General features: G+C 56.3%; 1 long non-coding RNA gene across 2 annotated transcripts in view; it reads right to left on the bottom strand.

Annotated features, from left to right (window-relative positions):
* LOC121079554 overlaps positions 1 to 21122 on the bottom strand; it is a 51768-nt gene extending 30646 nt beyond the window's left edge. For both annotated transcript variants that reach the window (XR_005825081.1, XR_005825080.1), the window contains exons 1-2: positions 20854 to 21122; positions 20321 to 20494 (exon numbers count right to left, since the gene is read on the bottom strand). This is a non-coding gene — a long non-coding RNA (uncharacterized LOC121079554). The remainder of the gene's footprint in view (positions 1 to 20320; positions 20495 to 20853) is intronic.
* Between the last annotated feature and the right edge of the window lie 545 nt (positions 21123 to 21667).

Here is a 21667-nt window from a genome sequence, read left to right as displayed (position 1 = left end):
CAACCAATATGTTTAACTTTTCCCATTTCCTATAAAAGGGCTCTTATTTAGCCTGAGCGGGCTCTGACGCTAAACGCGGGGTGCTGAGGCGTGCCAGCGTCCCCGGGGGCACACGGAGAGGGTTTCTCCACCAGGATTTCCATCCTCCCTCCGCTTCGCATGGAAAACGGCGCCAGCGGTGGGTAACCCACAGCAGCAGCGTGGGGCAGCGGCGTGTCCCTAGGGGTGGCTTTGTACCCACGGGCTCTCCCCCCCTCGCCACGCACGTGTCCCCCGCCAGATTGCTGCACGGCAGGAGAGGAAGCAGCAAATGGGGCTTGAGCGAACGGCTCCCGCCAGCACCAGCAGCATGGAGGAATATTTTATTTTCTCATTTCAGCTTAAAACCAGAAACGTATAGATTTTTTCCCCCCTTCTCTGCAGCAAACAATAATATTTCTTTCTAATAGGTAGGCAAAAGCAAGAACTCATTTCGAGCTTTCAGCAAGGCGCTCCGATTTGGCAAATCCCTGCTTTAATTCAATACCCTTTCACGTCAACTTCATAAATTAAAGAGAAACACTCCAAACCCATCACATAGGTAACTAAAGGGCCTGAGCAGTGTGAAGGAGAGCGGGGCTGCACTACGGCCCCCAGAGCACCCGCTGCCACCCCTGGAGCCAAAAAAACCCAGCGAGGGGCAGCCCCGACACCATCCCATGCGAGGCACCAGCGCCACCCTCACAGCAGCTCTTTCCTCTCTTCCTCCCCAATACAAGAGCTTCAGGAAGGTTTTTCTCTGTGTCTGAGCAACGCAAACAGCCCTTAACCAGCCCAGCAATGTGCTGGGGGCAGATCCCATTTTCTGGCCCCATCCCTCTCTGGTGGGAGGTAGCCTAGCAATCAGACAGTCCGAAAATAACCCCCCCGAGGTCAGCAGCATCCTGGGGATCGAGCAGTTTCACACAAGGAAGAGGCTTCAATTCTTTACGCCAAGCTAAATATTGACTTTTTATTAGCTTTTTTTAAAGCTGGTCATCTCATTCCCTGACCGGGGATGGAAACAGCCACCCTGGTGGGAAGCCCGCTCAAAGCTGGCTGCTAGCTGCAAATAGATAATGCATCGACAAGGTTCAGTGGTCAGATAAAGTCGTTTTTGGCTTCTAAACTTGTGCCTTTGATAGGTGCTTTGAAGTGAAAAATATTTCCAGGCCTGCTCAGCCCAGAGAACAGAAGGTTCAGGAGGGATCTGATCAATGTGTAAGAGTTTCTGAAAGGAGGGCAACAAGAGCATGGGGCCAGACTCTTCTCAGTGGTGCCCAGCAATAGGATGAGGCAACGGGCACGAGCTGCACCACAGGAAGCTCCGTCTGAATGCGAGGAAAAAAAGCTTCTTTACTGTGTGGGTGAGTGAGCACCAGCCCAGAGGTTGGGCAGTCTCCTTCCCTCAAGACATCCGAAAGCTGCCTGGACCCGGTGCTGGGCCACGTGCCCTGGGGGACCCTGCTCAAGCATATGACCTCCAGAGGTCCCTCCCATCCTCAACCGTTCCGTGAAATGCTGCACTATATTAGCATTAAACTATTTTTCCATGAGAACCCTCTGCTAGATCCCCCCAGTGAGCAAAAACGCCCCCAAAATTAGGAATAAAATTCTCCTGAGGCTTACGAGGGCTTCCCATAACTCACTCTGGCTCTCTGCCGTGATAGAGATGGATGAGTCACAGGTGGGGCCAGACCGAGGAAATAACATTTGTCATTTTGACGGCACCTTTTAACAGGAGCTCGCAAAGTGCCTGAAAAGCCCCCGCTGCAGCTCCACAGCCAGGCAGGAGAAATTCCCCTGCGGGCAGAGCACCAAGCCAAGCCCCAGGCCTGCTGGCTGCTGGAGCATCCCACGCTGTGCTGTCCCCCTCGGGAGCAGGACAAGGTGAGGGCCCCAGCCAGAGCCCTGAAATGTCCCAAACCACCAGGGGTTTAACGGGAAAATGAACCCGAAGAAGGATGTGGGGGGCTGCGAGTCAGAGCTGACCTTTATTTAATGCAGCAAAACGCGATGGGAGTGAAAATACTTCCTACACGATCACCTATTTTAAAGAGACAAATGAGCAAAATCTTTTAAGTTGGAGACTTAGAGACAAGAATAAAGTGGGACTCTCCAGTCTTGGGAGGAAACGTTCCTTTTCCTTGACTAACCAAGCTGTGCCACATCTCTCTTTTTGCCCTAATCCCTCAGGCGCTCACACCGTGCACGGAGCAAAGCCCCACGCCGCGGGAGAGCACCGAGCGCCCTCCCGGTAACATCTCCGCTGGTGGGGAAAAAGGGATTAAGGCACGTAATCACATCTCAGTTTTAGCAGAAACCGTTCTTTAATTTAATCAGCACCACGGGTGTCACACGTGTGACACGTTAAGCTAATAGACAGGGACGCCGCTGCTACAGAATTAAAATGATCGGAAAGCAGAGGCAGGAGCCGGGCGGCTCACTGAGAGGCTCAGCCCCCACCTGTGGGTTCAGAGTAAATCCTGCAGGGCGATGCACAGAGGGGAGATAAAGCTCGATTTAGGAGCATCATTCTGGGGAGAAGCCGGTTGTTGCTCTTGGACTGAGGTCAGGCATTAACATGAAGTACCGAACAGCAGCTCAGCGCCCCTGGCAGCACATCCCCAGGGGGTTTGGCTCCCGTTGGAGATGGAGACCGCTGGCACTACCCCACAGGCATGCGTTGTTTGGGGAACAGGATGGGCCCAACCCATACCTCAGAGCAGCCCCCCTGTTCCTAGCTCAGCACTGGAAAATCTGAGGAAATTACAAAAGCAAAAGCAAGGCTATTGCTGCAGCAACATCCACCAAGGGGGCTCTGCGGGGACGGCGAGTGCTGGAAGCAGAAGGCAATGTTCTTGCCCTAACGCCGGAGCGATTATGTCTTCTGCAAGGACAGAAACGAAGATTAAGGCCCCGCAGAAATGACTGACGATTTGAAGGGAAGGCACAGAAAGGGAAAAAGGAAGAGAGAGAAAAGAGGAGACTCCGGCTCAGGAGCACTGCGCAGGGCAGCGCTGGGCCAGATCCTGCCCCAGTCTGCGGGGAGGCCGCCTCTCACCGGGGCCTCTTGGCACCAGCACGAACAGCCCCCTCACTCCTTTCCCCCACGCTCTGCCTTGTGGGATTGTGAATTTTAGGTCGTTTCCACACTAAAATGATTTGAAAAGCAGAGGGGCCAGCCCCTGCTCTGGGCTGCGCAGAGGAAATTCCTGCCGGTGCCTCGGGGGCTGCTCCTCGCCCCAGCACCGCCGCCAGGAGCTGTCAGCTCTCGCTGCCCCCAGCCCCTCGCTTCGTGAACCACCAAAAAAGAGAGCAGCCAAAGAAAATCTTTAAAACCTGTTAATGCTGAAAGTGAGCCTCCCGAAAGGCTGCAAATGTGAGAGCGAGCAGTGCAGAGCAACTGCCTTGACATCCCCCGCTGGATGGGCGTGCGAAGGACCTCGCATTTACACCAGGGCGTCCTGGGGACCACGAGGCACGGCCCCCATGTGAGGAACGTGCTCTGAAGAAGGAAAAAGCCAGCACAGAAGTGTTGGGAAGAGAACAGTTTAAGAACCCTCGGCACCTCGGTGCAACCCCACGGGGAATTACGGTCGTAGGAAATGTGTTGACACGGCGGTACGAGGAGCGCCGCGCAGCCCACGGTGCCAGGCCACCTCAGTCCCGTCGCTGTTCGCAGGACCGGCCGTGGAAAAAGCCCGCCTGCGTGTACCTGCACGCGCAAACATTCTTGTGCTGAAGCTTTTACGATTGCTTTAGCAGCAAAAATGCAAACGGGGCCTGAAGACAGAGCGAGGCGGGACTTGCCCACGGGCCATGAGGCGGTTGCAGAGCCCTGTTCCTCCCCACCACCCTGCCCATGCTGAAGCCCACCCAGGCCTGGCCCAGCCCCTCCAGCAAGGGCACACAGCCAGCTGGCTGCTCTTACAACCCCCCTGAAACCCGATCAGAAACCTGCAGGCAGCCCCAGAGGTGTGCGAGAAGCAGCATCTGCCTGGAGGCTGCCACTTGCTGCGGGGACGTTTCCCCCGTGGGGCAGCGACTGCCCCCGCAGCCACACGTCTGGAGGGATGTGCTCAGAGGGAACGATCCCGTAAGAGCAAGTCGGCCTTGACAAGAACCAGTTTCCCTATTTCTTGGCTCTTGCCCTGAGCTTGCGGGGAGGTTTAAGCTATCACCTGCTATATTAAGCATGATATGCAGCTTAATGGCCAAAAAGCACGGATCTGGCCTTCTGCCGCCTCTCCCACCCATGCTCCCAGCTCTTAAATAATTTGCTCCCTTTAATGTCTTTATTCGAACAGGTTTTGAGGCATGGCAGAAATCCACTGTCAGCATTTATGGAGAGAGAAGGAGAAGGAGGCAGAGAGGCACAGGCAAGTTATCTAAATCCAGGAAAGCCTTGTTTGAGGCTCGAGATGAACAGGCGCCGTATAAAACACAGCAGGCAGCGAATCCACAGCTCCCTGTGCTGTCAGGACTGTGGCCCTGTGCCTCGTGAACCCCCACCAACGTCTGGGGTGCCCAAGACCTCTGCCAAAATGCAGACCTGCTGCGAGACATCATAAATCCGACGCCCCAAAATAAAGGCACGCTGAGCCCTCGGCAGTGAGGACGAGCCGCCTCCTTGGGGACATCCTCCCCGGAGAGTGACTGGGTTATTTAGGAATCTGCCGGAGCCGGGCACACACCCAGCCCCATGAAGCCCCTCCGTGGTGAGGGGAGGAAGAACCACGGCTCCACGGGGTCCTGCAGGCCCCTTGCCCTGCGTGGCACCGCGGCACGTTGCCCTCCTCCAGCCTCCAGCGCTCCGTCCAGAGCGTTTATCGAGCCGAGAGCATCGCTGCTGCCTGAAAGGGAAAGGAGGTCAGGGAGACCTTAATGCCGTAAGCGTATCCTCTAATTAACAGTGAGCCGCAGCGACGATAGCCCTCGGAGGGGGCTTTGCTCTCCCTGCTGCACACACCGCCGTGCGAAGCTGCCCCAAGCACATGCAATGCACACCCCAAAGCAGCAGCAGCTAAAGGCCAGGCGATGCTGCAGGGACCTGCCAGAGCAGGTGAAGGGGGGGAATAAAGCCCAGAGCAGCCGAAAGCAATTCCTAGTGAGTGCAGCAAGTGTCTTTTCCTCTACAAGCACGCTTGGAGCTTTCGTTGCCAAGCTAAACATTATTCTAACTGTGAAACTGAGACCATAATACGTGTCACAGTTGGAGACTAGCAGGTTTTTATAACCAAATCTGGGAAACAACAGTCACACACTTACTTCTAATACATCGCAGCTTTTCCCTGGCTGGATCCTTCCAGCAGGTGAGAGGAGGAAATCCCTCCCCGGGCCCCAGAAGCTGCCTGCAGGCAGCGGGTCCCTGAGCAAAGCCACCGACGGTGGAGGGGACACACAACGGGCTCGCTGCCGGACTTCCCCGACCGCTAAAACTGCGAGCACACATTAACTATCTTACTGAGACCATCAGCACATACGTTTTGCGGTCATTAAATGCATTTCCTTTATGTTTCCCTGAGGCGAGAGCAAACCTTGCTTTCAGATCATTTGCGAGAAAACTCTCCAAAGACTATAATTTACCTGCTGCCAGCACCATAAATCTTTAAAATTAGTGAGCTGACTGTTTGCTAATGACCATAAATGTGTTCGCTAATACAGCCACTTTTTAATTAGCTCGAAAGAAGAGCTCTGGGCATCGCGGGACGCTCGGCGCTCCAAGGTGCAAGTCAGCACGTCGCGAGGCGCCGTCCCGGTGCCGGCAGCGTGAGTAGCGGCTGGGGACCGGTGGTGCTGGGCATTATAAGGGGGACAGGGCTGAGCCCAGCACCCCACCACGGCCGGTGGTCTCCCTGTCGAAGCACCAGCTCCATGGGGTCACGTTCGCCTCCCACGCCAGGCAGCGGTTCTGCCTGAATTCCCGCGTTTATCCTTAATTACCTTGCGAAGAAACCTGATATATTGACCGCCGCGTGTTGGCTGCATAATTCACGTGCCAGGAGAGGCGATTTCCAAAAGTTCACCTTGTTGCATCCTTCCCGGGGAAGGGAGCGTGGGTTTCTGGGCGTCAGCAATCGCACACCATTAACGGGGATGGATCCTGCCCGCTGACAGCCCCGACTCCGTGCCTGCAGGGGCAGCAGCTTTCCAATGGCAATCACAAAAGACGGGGCTGCAAATATTAGTGCTCAGAGGCATTTTGCAAGGAAGACATTTTAATTTAAATCAATGAGTTATTGATTCATTTTTCATGCTGGAAAGAGAGAGCGCAGTGTGTATTTCTGCCACTCGATCTGTACTTCTGATGACCTCAGGCATACAGTATAAACCTGATGTAAAATATTTCCTTTCCTAATAGGGGAGCTTTTATGGCCTTGGACCTGAGCGAGCAGAAAGTCATCTGGGAAAGGATGCCTGGATAGGAAACCATGGCAAGGAAGGTAATTAATGTGCAGCGCATACTCTCAAATTAGCCTATCCCTGAAGAGGAAGGAAATGAATCACCAGCTGAACTTTTATCCAGCCTCGGGGTCTTCTCAGACACTTACAGAATTTCCTGGTGCAGAGGAGCCGATGCAGAGCTCGGGGAAGAGCAGTGACACCAGGGCACGGAGCTGGGACCCTCACCTCCCAGGAAGCCCCCCCGTGCCTGGTGCTTGCTTTTGGCAATCAGAGAACGTGGGCACTCAAATCGCTCCGTGACCCCAAATCGGGGGGCTCTGCTAGGGGGCTGGGGGCTTGTCGGTGCCAACAAGCTGCACCATAAAGGAAGGGCCAAAAAGTCCCTTCAGAAAACCTGCCAGGGCAAGGTCTTCGCCGCCACCTGCAGCAGGAAGCGCTGCTGGTGGGGATTTTTCGGGAAGAATCTGCTTTAGGAAGCTCGGGGGCAGCTTGCTACTCTGCGGGGACAGGGACAGCCATCATCCGAGCTGTGACACGGAGGACCAGCCTGGAGGAGACGCCAAGGACCAGCGTGGCACGGGTACCGGCCGGACCCCAGAGACCCCTCACCCAAAGAGCCAAAACGCCGCGGGGGTGGGACGTGGGGCAGGACGGAGAGCCTGGCACCGACCTCCTGGCTGCTCGCACAGCCTGCACTTCCCTGGGCTCCAGCCAAGGAAGGTGACGATGACCACAGGCACCGATGACCTTGTTTTATGGCATTCCGCCCCAGAAATCAGGCATTTCGATCAACCTATCGGAGGAACAGCCTGGCTGCGGAGCAGGCTCTGCAAGGAAGGGTTTTTCCACAGCTCCCCACGAGGTACGGGCAGGGCTTGGCCCAGCCTGCGGAGCTGCGTCCTTTGAAGCCCGGCTCATAAAACAGCCACAACAACCAAATGGCTTTAATGTCTCCAACAAAGCAGAGCTATAAAACCGTGAGCGAGCTTCCGAGAAAAGCTGCCCGTTGTGAGTCAGGGCACCAGCCGGGCTCTGCCGACCGCGGGGCACAGCCGGGGAGGCAGCAGGATACCCCGGGGTATTTGCAGCACCGTGCTGTGGCAAAAGCCACGGGCAGGGGGAGGCACTGCCACTGCCCCCAGGTGTGCCGGGGCTGCAGGAAGGGGTTTTAGAGTCAGGGAGGAAAGGCACAGCCCCTCCTTGCACCCCGTGGGTCTGGGGGTGCAGGCACCCTGCTCGCCCCCATGCACCCCCCAGCACGGCGTGGGGAGGCATTTCCCTGGCTGCCAGAGATGCGAACGGGAAGGTGCAGCCCTGAAGGAGCCCCGAACGCAGCTTCTCCTTCTGCAAAACCTGCGTGCAGGCAGCGCTGGCTGCTCAGGGTTTGTCAGGGTTTTCGGCGAAGGAGGCGCCGCATCAAGGGCAGTTTTTCTCCTCTGCACGACAGCATCGAGCACTAGCTCAGGCAGGGCACCAAAAACAAGCCAAGAGAGATGCTAGCAGGTGAAGGGAAGAACTACCCAATATAATCTGGATAATCATTCGGGGGCTGTTTGTAGAAGAAACCCTTCTGGTAATATTAAATGATAAATTGCGTGCCAATAACTTCCACGGCGCCGATCAGAAGACATTTCAGAGACGAGCAAGATACGAGGCCGGTGCTGACAGTGACAAATTGGAAGTGCCGACAGACACGCCGCCCTTCGCAACGCGACGGCGAGGAAATGCCATGTGTCAGCATTTACAAATTAAACCTGCAAGCGGCTGCCGCAGCCTGCAGGACGGAGCCTCCCCGCGCGCCGGATAAATTCCTCTGAGTCACTGCTGGTTCAGAGGCGGCTCTCTCCGAAATTAGGGTGGCTCTGGGCTCATTTGCAGAGCGAAATGCAAAAGCCGCATTTGTCATGCAGCAGTGTCCCAGCTGGCATCCCCGTCCTCTGCTTTTAACCCCTTGCTCTCCTTTCTGTACAGGGACATGGCATTTTGGCCACGGCCCTGGCTCTGAGGGAGGGTTTGATGCTGAAGGACACTAAGGGATTTGATGCTGGGCAGGATGGAAACCCAAATCTCAGAATGTTTCTCCCACGAAGACGACCCCAGGTCCCGTCCCTGCCAAAAGGTGGGGACGCTTTTCAGTGCAGGGTCACCGTGGGAAACTTCAGGGTTGCAATCAGGAGAGGCAAAAGAGGAAAGCGAAGCCCGAGCAGTGCCTCTGTCAGGGAGCACGGCTGCTCCAAAGGCACCTGCACTTGCCAGCAGAGCAGAAGGACCCCAGCAAAACCCGCCGAGCGCTCCAGAAGCAGAGGTACCTTGCCAGAAGAAGGATTCCTGAGCAAACAATAGGTCTTTGTATTGTTAAAGAGCACCAGATGGCTGCTGTTGGGGTGATCCAATGTTAGGAGATGCACTAATCTGTTGTCAGTGAGGAACAGGGACAAGGAACAGAGCAGAGCAACCTCGCACTTAGCCAGGACTTGGTGGGTGTAACCATAAGGAGAAAGGTGCAGAGCTGGTGTAAAACGCCTCCCTGGCTCAAAACCTGCAGAAGTGCTCGGGGCCAGTGAGCCTGGTCTGCAAAGGAACCAGGGGAAGAAGCAGAGCCGAGAGGAGAGGGGATCTGGCAGACTCCCCAGGGAGGTACACCTGCGTCACACCAAAGCGGGGCGCATGGACGGGAGGAGGAAGCCGCAAAGGCTTGTCCCCAGCGTGTTAGAGGGAAAATCCTCTCTCCAGATGCGTCCCACATGTGGTACCCCACACGCTAACGGCAGGATGACATTATGCCAAAGTCTGTAGACCAAAGGGGGGGAAAAGCACCAAGTACTGAGTCAGAGGAAGAGATTTTGCCTATAGATGGTAGAAACGCAAGCCAGAGCGCGAGGGATGTAAGGGGCAGGTGGGGGAACGGCCGCCAGATGAGGTGGCACGGAGACACTCAGCGAGCCACGCAATGCCAGCTGTAGAGCGGGACCGGCATGGGAGCTGGCCCCAAGAGCTCCGCATTATGCAAGGCAAGGCAGTAAAACCGCAAGAGCCAAGCCAAAAACTTGCATTCTGCAGCGCTGTTGTCATAATCCCAGCGGGCACTATAAATTGCAGAACAGCAGAGAGAAGATACAGGCGGATATTTTAGGTAGTAAAAACCCAACGATAATTCCAGCTAGAACCAACCGAATCCACGAGCCAAACGACCCCAAATCTGACGTGTGTGGTTGCTGTAAAGGGAAAGCCAGAACTGCCCGGAGCTGCTGAGATTCGGGGCCCCGAGCATCCTCCGGGCACGGCGGTGCTGGAAAGGGAGGCACCGTGCCGATGGCACCCCTGAGGGTGGGATCCTGGGCTGGAGGTGAGATGGGAGCACGACCCCCTGGGGGGATCAGCCGGTGATGGGCTTTGGGTGACCACGCTTAGGGGAGCAGGGAGTCGGTGGTTTGCACACCGAAGCCGCGTTCTCCGAGGGAACAGGGGCACACCCAGCCTGCAAAGGAACGTGTGCTCCCTTCCAAATAACCAGAGAAATGGCTCGTGCTGCCGAGTGTCAAACAGGGGCACCAGCTTGGAAAAACACAAGCTTGCAGCCGTGGATCACCTGGCAGGGACTGGGGGCCCACCGGAGGGGACAGACACAGGCAGCCGTTGTCACCCAGCCGTTGTCACCACGCACAGCCCAAACACAGCGACGGAACAGAAACACGCTGCCTTCAACCTAAAAATACTAACAGAGCCACGTAAGTGGCTATTTCTTGTTCCTGCCTTGAAACGATCCAAGACAAAGCTAGAGAGGACAAAGCCCAAGGTCGAGCCTTTCGCCAGGACGTCCACGGAACATGGGAAAGTTTTGCTTTCTCCCAGGCAATAAGGCCAATAAGGTCTCAGGCGTTGCTGGCCGTCTGGGGACAAGACTGGGCCACCGAGGGCAGCGGGAGCAGAGCCACTGCCTGGGTGACGCTGCTGGGAGTCACCTTGGCTCCGTGACACCCAGTAAATATTTTGTGGGAGTGGTGAAGGCCTCTGGAGATGAGCACGGATGGGCACCAAGGTGATGGGCAGGGGCTGCTGGGGGCGGTGGTGGCCGTGCCGGAGCCATGCCGGAGCCGTGCATCCGCTGCAAAGCCCAGGAGTGTCCCCAGGCAGCGGGCTTGGGCAGCCGGCCAGCGTGAGGCTGTGTTTCCACTCTCTCATACCTGGCACCAGGCTGAGCTCTCCCCGAGCAGCCTGGAAGGAGTTTAACGCTTCCCTCGGCCGCCAAAAGCTGTGCGGGGACCCAGCCACAGCCCGCCTGCCCCACGGGACGGCTGCGCCCCTGGTGCCTGAGAACAAAGCCCCAGAGATTTTAAGCCACAGAGCAACAATTTCCTGTGGATATGTGCAATTTGTCCCGGCAGCCGGTCTGTGCTCGGCTCTGAGGGCGCAGCACCCAAAATCTCCTCCTGGCACCTCGTCCGCAGCTGTATTTCTGCAGCCCCTGCTGGCTGCCCATGCCTCACTTTCCATCCCCAGGTCGCACGCGCTGCTGCGGCTCTCATCGAGCTGAGCTCTTGGTACAGAAGGAGAAAACTCCTCGTGATTTATGTCTTGAACCAAAGCTAATGCCTTTAGAAGGAGGTCTCTCACGCCAAGTCCTAGCTTAAAAAAAAATAAATAAATAAAATCGCATTCATTAGTCAGCTCACTTGGCTGGATCCATAATAAGAATGTAATAAACTTTCCATATGTCCCTGATAAACTAGGCAGCTTAAGTTATGAGCAGAAAAAGGCATCAATTTTTAAAATGTCAGAATTTGCCATGCAACTTGGGCCAAGCACTTGTTCTCAACGAGACAGTGGAAGGAGCCGGGTCCAAGTTTAGAGCCGAAAGGGAGGGGGAAGGCTGCGCCAGCTCCACGCTTGCCGCTTCTTTCAAAGCCCTCGTTTCCACCAGCCACGTCCACGGCAAGCACCGACAGCCAGCTTTGCCGGTCCCAAGGAGGAAAACCTCCGTCCCACCACAGCCGTGCTGTGCCAGCACCCTAGCAGGATGCTTAGGGGACGGGGTGGGAGGTCTCAGCACAGCCACCCCTTTGCTGTAGGCATGTAGCTGTGGTTTGACAAAGGGCTTCGCATTTCCTACGCTTTGCCTTGTGCTTTTTTCCAGGCTGGATGTTCATTCCCCATCTCCATGCACCTGATGCACCTCAAATACCCATGACTATCACCCCCAAGTACCAAAACCGAGCACTTCTGAGCCCCCAAAACCTCCTCAAGCTCTATAGGGGTCACCCTCTGGACCACTGGCTGGAGGGGCTGCAGAACAGTGTCAGGATCGCACTGCCCTTTGGAAAAGGGCTCTCGAGAAGTGTCGATGCCCACAGGGAGAGCCCAACCTCACCCCAGCAGCCAGGCCAACACGAGACCTTCACGTGCCAAACTGGTGAAGCTGGGCCCTGCCCCTCACCCTGGTCGCAGAGCCATGGGCGCCGCTCGCGGCGCTGGAGACGCGGCACAGGCTAGATGCAGATTCAGGGCACGTATTTCAAATCCCATTAAAAGTCTCTTCCCACTGCACGGAAGCCGTGGGAGATGGACGCACACACCCTAAAGCAAGCAGACCCCAGCCCCGGTGACCAAACCCCCTGCCCACGGCGCAGCCAACACCATCTGGTAGCAGCACCGTGCTTGTGGCCAGCCGAATCCCCGAGGAAAACCCGCTCTGGGGGAGGAGGGCACGGGGCAGACACAACACCAAACCCTGCACACAGCCGGACCTCACCCGGGCCCGACCAGCCCCAAAGAGTGATGGTCTTTCAGCACTTTAATTACAAAGCAGTAGGCGAGAACAGCGTGTCTGATGTTCAGCAGGAAATTGAACTGCATAAGCAAGTCAGACATATTCCTACACGGCTCCCTTAGCAACTCTGGGAAAGTTTCCAAATTCCTGCACCATTAACATTTAAGGAATCGTCTCTGAACTCTGGTAGTTAAACAGTGAGGAGAAACAAGACGCTGTAAATGGATTTGTTCGGTGTAGGTCAGTTGCTGAAGGGGCTGTTTAAATCAGGGCTTGCTGCTTCACAGTGACGGCAAAGGTCTGGCCCAAAGCACTCCATCATTTTAAGTTTACCACCTTTTTATTTTTTTATTTTTTTTGACCACTACCAGGCAACAGCAGCACCCTGCACCCAGAGCCGCTGGGCTGGGGGCTCCCATCCACACCCGCCCCGAGGCCACAGCGATGGGCGGCCCTGCAGTGAGCCAGCAGAGTATCCCTGACGCCGCACCAAGAGACACCTTGATGCTCTGGGCAGGAGAGAACACCGTGATTTATTCCCCCAAATGCATTGGCTTGACATCTTTATCGGTGTTTGCAGCAGGAGCAGACGTCGGTGCCAGAGAGGGACTGCACACACCGTCCCCGACAAGCAATCGCGTTTCTCTGATGCCCGGCACAGAGTGCACCAGGGGCTCGGGACGCCCTTGAGCATCCCTTGTTTTGACTGAATCATTTCCTGGCTAAATCACCGCACGGCTGCAGCTGCCAGCACCACTACGTGTGCCTCAGGCTGCTGTTGGCAGCTACAGACCACGGTGTCGGTCTGTTTTCTCTCCAGTGCCCACCTTGTACTTGAGCACGGTCTGAGTGCCCACTTTCCGAGGGCAAGTGGAAAGGTGGTGGTGGAAAATGTCCCTTTCCTAACAAGCTGGAGTTCTCTGGCCTGAAAGGCGAGCAACAGCCCACAAGACACACAGTTTCTTCCCCTGCTTTTCAGTTATCCTGCCCCATGCTGCATGGAAGCATAATTGTAGTTACAAGCCTCTGACTCAGTGCCCTCAAACCCAGCTGGGAACCAGCTCACTGTTTCCTCTATCCTCTTGCAAAGGTGCCAGACCCATGGATTTGGGCATCTAAATCTGGGAACCTATTTTTTCATTATTATTTTTTAAGCCAGATGTGTGAAATGCACCCACACTGGCAGCCGGCAGGTTCAGGGGATCCTAGTGTCCCCAGCACCTCCCAGATCCCAAGCCCAGCTCCCAGCCACACCAGCCCGCAGCACGGAGCAGTGCAGAGCATCATCCATCCATCCAGGGCGTTTCTCCTCCTGCCTGGCTGCTCACAGCTCTGGGCAGCCCTGCAAAGTGGTGGGACACGGGGCTGGGAGCCCTCAGGAAAGGAGAAGCTCCATGGGGAGACTCGAACCACGCAGAGCTTCACAAGGATGGAGCCTGTGCCTGACAGCCCCCGTGCACCCCAAAGCTTGTCCTGCATCCAAGCTGCTGACGGCATCTCAAGGCGATGCACTGCGAGCAGCCGCACAAGGCACAGAGGATGAAGGGAGCAGGGAGAGGAGAGGAGGTGCCAGCAGAGCAGCTCCCATGGCTGGACACTGCCTCCATGGGGCTCGGGTCCCATCGGGCTCCCTGAGACTGACGCAGTGCTGGGGAGCCATTTCGCACTGGGTAATGAAGTCAACCCCAGCTCCAATTAATTCTCCCGTATATAAAATAAAGTCGGTCATGTCCAGCCTCATCAACCCATGGAGCACACTGCAGGAGGGGGCTGTCGCCTGTGGGGCCAGGGGCTCCTGAGGACCCAACGTGCTTGTGCAAGCAGGCAGCTTCTGTGCACGGGGTACCAGAGGCTGCCTCGGAAAAACACGTGCCATTTGGAGACGGTACAAAGCACTTGTGTTCCTCTGCTGCCCAAATGTTTGCTAGATGTGTAATTCTCTCCACTAACAAACCCAGAGGAAAAAAAAAAAGTCTGGAAGGGTTTTGTACACCCTCCTGGGACCATGTTTCAAGTCTAATTGCCACTACGTGTCTTTAATTTCATGTGGTGACCTTGCAGCTTCTCCTAACGCAAACTGGGGTTATTTGTACCCAGCAGTGCTTCAAAAACGCATAAAGCCGACTGCCAGAAAGCTGCTCAGCCCTGCGCCAAGACCCCAGCCAGAAGGGCCCCCAAAAAGCCCCAAAGTGAGCTTCTGCCTCGGGTGTGTGGATGGGGCTGGGGCAGGCTCTGCGCTGGGGAAAAGGAAAGAGCACGGCTCCACGGCTGCCGCAGCACCAAAACACAGCCCGGCAGGCCCCGGCACTGCTCAGCTTTAGAAATAAAAACCAGACTTGCTGACATGCACCCTCATCATCCCCCGCTCCTCGATTTACTGTTATGTATTTGGACATGTCCAAATCCACCTGGTCAATAGCGCTGCACCAAGAGCCTATCGCTCAGCCGCACCCGCGGCTCTCGGGCAGCGATGCTCCGGCATCAATCACCGGGCGCAGGAGAAATAACAGCGCCGGAATATTGTTGTCCCAGGATTAATGCCTCTTGCTGTGAAAACAAACGTCCCAGGCTTGCCTCAACATTCATTTTTGATAAATGATTTGACTTCGCCTTGACACTTCTGTAGCAGCAGGAGACCATTATCCTGAGACAATGTTTTATTCTATTGACATTATCTCTTAATTATAACGTGAGCGATATCAAAGAGAGAGCAAGAGCCCACCAATTCCTCAGACAGAGCTCGTGCAGTTTACCCTGTTAGGGTATCCAGGAGAGATTTTCCTACGGCACTTGGATGAGCTGTGGCACAGGGGCAGGATCCGAGCGCTGCCCTCCCATCACTGCGCCAGTTCGTGCTCACTAAAGGGCCGGGCATCTATACCCAGGAGCAAGGTATTTTTGGTTTTAAATTTGCAGAAGTAGGGAGGTGTTTGTTTTGTTTTTCTTTTAGAAAGACAGAAAGGTTGTTTGCATATTTTTAAACAAGACTTTAGCAAGATTCAAAAGGGATTTGACATTTACTATAACTCAGAACACAGTTAACATTCAGGTGAAGTTTTTCTCAAGGGATCATAAGCCTTATGCCTCAGGGATTCTGTCAGTCGCTAGCTACTGGCAGGAGAGCACCCACAGGCGAGCTACGCACTCACCTCTGCTTTTTTGGGGTTGGTTCCCCCAGAAGCACCCAGAGCCCAGGCACTGCTGTGCAATGGCTCATCCCATGCTCCAAGCCGCTGGAGCCTGGCTGTCAGCGGCTCCGATTGGCATTAAGTGTTTGCAAGATTTTGTTCTTCAATACCATTTTGCACACAGAGAATAACAAACAACAAGACGGGAACCACAGCGCTCTCGTCCTTAAAGCCCTGAGCCAGAGGAACCACGTCTGCTCCCTTCAGAGCAGCACTGCTCTGGGAGGAGGAAAATGTCAGAGAACAGCCCTTTTTATCTTTAAACCGAGCCAACTTAATTCACTTGCAAGAAGCAGCATGGCACCTTGTTTCTCCAAAGCACAAAGCGAATGCCCGGGGCTGGTGCCCGCACGGTGTGGCAGGAGGGCTGGAGCAGGAAAGCCCGCGGTGATGTGTTGGGTCGAGCGGGCACAGAGGGAGACGACGGGCTCGCTGTTACGTCTTCCTTCCCCCTCTGCACCTCCGAGCAGGACACCTCGGCTGGGGAGAGGTGGCGTCTGGCACCCCTCAGCCAGGCGGTCCCTTGGGTAAGCGATGGGGCAGCGGGGCCAGCTCCTGCCCCACCGTGCCAGCAGCACGTGCTGCTCTCACTCAGTCCCTACCTGGTTTTCCATTTGAAACCAGGAGTGCAAAGATCTCCGTAGGGAGCACGTGCTGATTTGTTTCACGATTTCCATTAATTACCAGGTAAATGAGATCCCCGCGCACTCCTTGGGCACCTTGCCTCGTTCGTTCGGGCTTCTGACAGCTGCTGGAGCAGCCAGGACGTCTGCATCACAGCATGCCTGGCAGGGCACCCTTTCGCTTGCTCTGACCTCCACAATCAGCCCATCTGCTTTATTTCAGCATCGCCCCTTGGAATTCATTCTCAGAGGCTAAAATCCACCCCTGTGCACGCAGGGGAGCTCGCGAGGCCCCAGCTGGGCAGGAGGAAGTGCCTGGGAGCCTCCTGGGCAAACACCATCGGCACACTCAGCTCAGGTCCTGGCCAAGGGCTCGTGCCCAGCAGAGGCAGAGCTCACACACAGGAGGCACCGAAAGAATCGATCAGAGCCACATGGCACTTTAAACACTGAAACCTTCCCCGGAAAGCCAATTAACAGCACCTAGTAATTAAAGTCAGGCCACTGCTGAGCAACAGCCACCTTTGGGTGGAGGCAATGGGGAAGAAAGGAACAATCTCTGATTTATTACACGGGAGAGAGCCCGTGGTGCGGCTGCACGCGGGGCACGGAGTTGCACAATTTATGAGTTACGAAGGACGGTTTCTTTCTGGGGCAGGGGGACGCTTCAGCTCGGATTAAGGGGTCAGACACACTCGCGTAGCCATGTGTGACACGCCCCAGTGATTTACAGGCACGCAGAGGGGCTGCAGCCGACCGACGGACCGCGGCTTTCAAGGATTACTTAACGCAGGATGAAGTAGATCAAATGCAAATGGGTGGATGGTATGTGAACAACCCCAGCCAGCCGCGGCCGCTAAACCCTCTGGTTTCTTTCACGAGGCTTTGAAATGGGGAAACGTAGCTTCAGATAATTTATTTGCCAGGGGCACCGGGAAGGGCAGGGGAATATTTACGAGGCAAAGAAAATCCACAAGGTATGTCTGTGGGGATGCGCCCGCCAGGGCACCGAGGGGGGATTAGGCAGGGAGGGGGGACAGATCCCAGCCTCCACCCCTGATTGCCTGCTCGGGAGGGCAGCCAGAGTCCCCAGCCCTCCCCGCAGGGCAGAGGCCAGGCTGGAGCAGCACTCACGGGGCTGGCAGCAGTACAGCGGGAGCAGATGGGGCCAAGGCTCAACCCCTGGCAAAGGCAGAACCTCCCGGCTCCTGCGGTGCATGTGCCAGCTCCAAGAGGTCCCCGAGCCCGGCTGCAGAGGGCTGTTGGCTGTGAAGGTACAGGCCATCCTGCCCCAGTCACCCCATGGGAATGAGTCCTGCACACACAGCAGCTGCTAGAGAAGGGGGAAGAGCAAACACGGGGCTGTTTGGCAGCTCTCTGCAGGCAGGGTCCCACAGGTGGTCTCCCTCCACTGCTGCAGGATGCGCAGCACAGCTGGACCCACAGCAGCCCTGGTTTGGAAGGACAAAGCCAGGGGACGGAGCTAGCAACACTGGGAACTATTTGCTAGAACAGTGCTCCAAAAAAATCCCAATCTCCCTTTATTTTTGTTGGCACTGAAGGTGGCTTCGCTGCTCCTCGTGGTATTCAGCTCACTGGAAACAGTGCTCACAGGGGACGTAGCTAAGAGGGAGCAGCTCAGCATCTTGACTCGGGGCACTCGATGCAGATAAGAGCCGTGCACTGTGAACCTGGCCAGCACCGGGCGCCAGCCCCCAACGTTCCCATGGATCTGCTCCGCTCCGGTTTCCACATACATGGCCCCAAGCCAAAGGCTTACTTGGAAAAGCAGAGGAAGTCTCCAGCGAGGGGGGAGAGGGTAATTCCTTGAAGTGCTGTCTTTGGGGAAGGGATTTGCAGTTGCTGGAAATTCCTTCCCTGGAAGCTCAGTTGCAAAGCTCAGCTCCCCCCGGCCACTGCCAGCACCGCGCTCAGCACTGCGAGCAGCGGGACACCACGACCCACGGCCCTGCGGGCTGTGGGCACAAGGGGAAGCCTCCTGGCAGCAGCACCAGTGGCTCAGCAGGCATTTTCCTACAAAAACTGGTCCAGAAACTGGTTCAGATGGAAAAGGCAGAAAGCAGCTGGGTCACAGCGTTGTTTTTTAAATAAAACAGAGCAGTGCGGCCACAAGCAACGTAATTAAACATAATGAAATTAATTCAGCTCAACACCATGCAGCCAGACACCCCCAGAAATGGCGCTCAGCAGCAGTCACATGGCCGCTGTCACAGCGGAGATGGGAAGGATTGCCAGCCTGGGTCATCCCCTGGCCCTACAGGACCAGGGCCAAGCACAACCCTGCAGACCCTCCTCATCCTGCAGACATCACAGACACCCGAAGCGCAGCCTGTGCCATCAGCATCACATCTGAAGCCAGCTCAAGTCTGGGAAAATTGTGAACTTACAAAAGGAGAAAATAAACTTTTTTTTTTTTAAATCCCTCCAAAATAGCATTGTGTGCTTGTGTCCTAACCCCCAGGAACCACAGGCTGAGAGATCAAACCTTATTTCTCAGGGGACTGATATCACCATTTGGTATCAATTTTCCATCCGACTGCTCCTTTTTAGGAATTGTTTCTCTTGCTCCAGAAAACGAGCGCTCCCAGGGAGCCACCGAGCGCAGGGAGCCCTGGCTGCGCGCCGGCCGCACGTCACTGGTCCCTGGGGGCACCTCCCTGACGGGCACACACACCAAGATAGGAAGGGGAAATGGGGACTTGGGATGGGTCCCTTGGGATGAGCCCTGCACCGGCTCACCCTGGCTGGGGTTCCACGTGTGAAGCACCACAGGGACCCCCACACCCACGGCAGCAGGGATGGAGCATCCCCAGCGGAGCACCCCGCTGCACGACGGGGTAAGGCTGGGGCTCTCACCACCAGGGCAGGGTGGCACCTTGGTAAAAGGAACTGCTCAAAGCAGGGGGGATGTCATGTTTTTTTCCTTCCCGTTTTAAAGGGCAGGAGAATTCCTGACGGTGCGGGGTCGAGGAGCTCGTGCACAAGTGTTTTTTCCCAGAAATGGCCCAGCCCTGTCTCTGGTGACTAGCGAGGCGGTAAAGTTAAGCTCCTGCGTCCCTGCTATCAGGAGGAATAGAGAAGTTCAGTCATGCTACTTAAACAAGGCAGTGAACGCCGGGAGGTTTAACACTGACATCCAACACACACTTGGGAGCAGGGACTTCTTTGGCAAAGCCCAGCAGCCCTTATTTGCTTTCTGCAATGGTAACACCCTCGAAGCAGGTCTCGGCAGGCAGGATGTACCCACGGCACAGCTCATGCTGGGGGCGATGCCGGGGTCTCCCAGCTCTGCCCCTCTGTTTGCAGCAGGGGAAGGGACACGACAGAGCTCTCCGCACCACCAGTCTGCAGCCAAGGCAGCAGAGGGCTGTGCAGAGCGCTGCGCTGGCAAGGCGCAGAGGGCAGCTGGGGACCGAGGCTGCCGGGCACTGCTCGCGCCAGCACTGCGGCACAGAGTGGAAAAATGCTTTCTGCTCAGTGTCGGACTGAGAAAGGGCTCAAACCAGGCCAGATCACATAAGACAGCCTGGAGAGAGGGGGTCAGGCTGGACCCCCAGCTCGCGTGCAGGAGGAATGGTGGTTTAAGCCGCACGGGCATGGCCAGGACCCAAGTGTTGCACCACAGTGTGACACAGCAGAGATCCCTGTCCAAAACAGGATTAAAACCAAGCAGCATGGGAGCGCGGGCAAATCCCACAGTGCCCAGCCACGGAGAAGCAACACAGGCTCTGCTCCGAAACCCCACGAGCAGTTTGTCCTCCCTCCAGATACTTCCCACCTGGACAGAGGGGTTCGTTGTAGCTCAGTGTAAGACAAACCAGGTTCCACAAACCCCTCAATCCCCTCCTGGCATCTCCTACCTGGGCTTTGGGATCCGCAGTCCCACACAGGCAGCTGCATACCCATAAAGCTCAGAACCATATAGTGGCTGTGGGTTTCCCCACAGCACACTCCTGCAACACAATGCCACCCCATAATTGTGACTGCATTACCTACATACTTTTTTTTTAAATTAAAAAAAAAAAAAAGTAGTAAAAAACACAGACAGGAAAGCAGCATCCAGGCTGTAACTGTGCCCCAAAGACACCCATTGCGCTTTCCAAGGAAGGGTGCCCAGGGAAGCACCCAGCTCCCCAGTTCAGCAGCGCTGGTGGTGCCTGGGTGACTCAGGAGGGTGCTGGTGAGGCAACAGCTGGGTCCAGTCACAGGGTACCACCACTCTGCCCCATGAGAAACACACTATACACACACATATAGGAGCTTTAGGGAAGCTTAATGCAAACCCTGCCAGTTACCTGGAACCTGGCTATCCTCCCAGGCAGACAAAATGCAGGAGGAACCACCCGAGGGCACAGAGGCAGCCCTGGAGCTCTTTCCATCGCTTACCACCCTTCATTGCTGGAGGAGTTTATCGCTGCTGTGAATCCTGCACCCAGGGGACCAGAGCCACAGCTTGTGCAGGAACAAACCTGGATGCAAGAGCGAGAAGCAGAACAATCACATCACGTGGAGCAAAACAAAAACTTGTTCCCAAACCAAGGCTCAACACCCTGCACCTGCCAAGCTTTAACCCAGCAGGACCAGGCGGGGCAGGCAGGCACCTGGCAGCCCCATGGGCACAGGTGTGGGTAACGTGGGGGCTGCTCCTTGCAGGGGGGTTCCCAGAGAGGTCTGAGCCCCCCCAGCCCCGTGGTGCCAGGGGAGGTGGGATAGGGCTGGAGGGAGGGCTGGGGAACAGCTCCCGGGCTGCATTTATACCGTGATCATAAAAACACCCTGCTGCGGGTGCAGGTGGTGGGGGGGGGGGGAGGGCTGTGCTATCGCTCACCTGCCCTCAGAGGAGCTGGTGGAGGCTCTGGGGGGAAATGTTGTGGACACCGAGCCCTCAGGGGAGGCTGTGGGCCAGAAGGCACCCCTTGGCTGGGGGTGGGCTCTCTCCTGCCATGGCCTCACAGAGCTGGGACGTGGCACGCCGTGCTCCTCCGGGCAGCCTCCTGCGGCTGTGGGCATCGAGAGGAGGTGGCTGTGGCAATCCCTGAGGCCAACAGCAACCCGTGGGAGAACACAGCCGGCCGGCAGCAAGGCAGGGGGAGCACACGGCAGGCCTCCACAGGCCGCTGAGCCTCCGGCCCGGGGCCTCCGCGGCACCACAGCTCCCCCCGGCGGCCTCAGCGCGGCTCAGCAGCGCCCCGACCCCCCCAAATTTCCACACGGGTCCCCCCGGGCAGGCCGGCTCCCCCAGGCACCCCCCGAGCACCCCCCGAGCCCCGCCCAGCACCCTACGAGCCCCCCCCCCAGCACGCCTGGCAGCAGCGCCGGGCTGCAAAGGGCCGGGAGGTGCCCCCCCCGGAATCTGCGTTAACAAAGAGCTCTTGCAATTTATTTATTTTTTCCAGTATTTTATTGGTCTTACCTGTACGACAGCAGTGAGCGCTGGTAGCTCAGTTTCAGTCGCTGCTTGCTGAGGTGGCAGGCTGAGAGCCACAGGTTGCAGGTGGATAATTTTGGTTTCAAGACCAGGGAGAGTTTACAGCTGTGGTTCAATTATCTCCCTGTGTGAGGACTCGTGCCACAGAAATGGTCCAGCAGTACTACTGGCCATAAAGAGACTTGGCTAGTCCCATCCTGCCTGTGAGACATGG

This window comes from Cygnus olor, chromosome 17 (assembly GCF_009769625.2).
Source record: "Cygnus olor isolate bCygOlo1 chromosome 17, bCygOlo1.pri.v2, whole genome shotgun sequence".
Classification (NCBI taxonomy): domain Eukaryota; kingdom Metazoa; phylum Chordata; class Aves; order Anseriformes; family Anatidae; genus Cygnus; species Cygnus olor.
The sequence above is the reverse complement of the archived record's forward strand: the minus strand, read 5'-3'. Positions and strand labels throughout refer to the sequence as shown.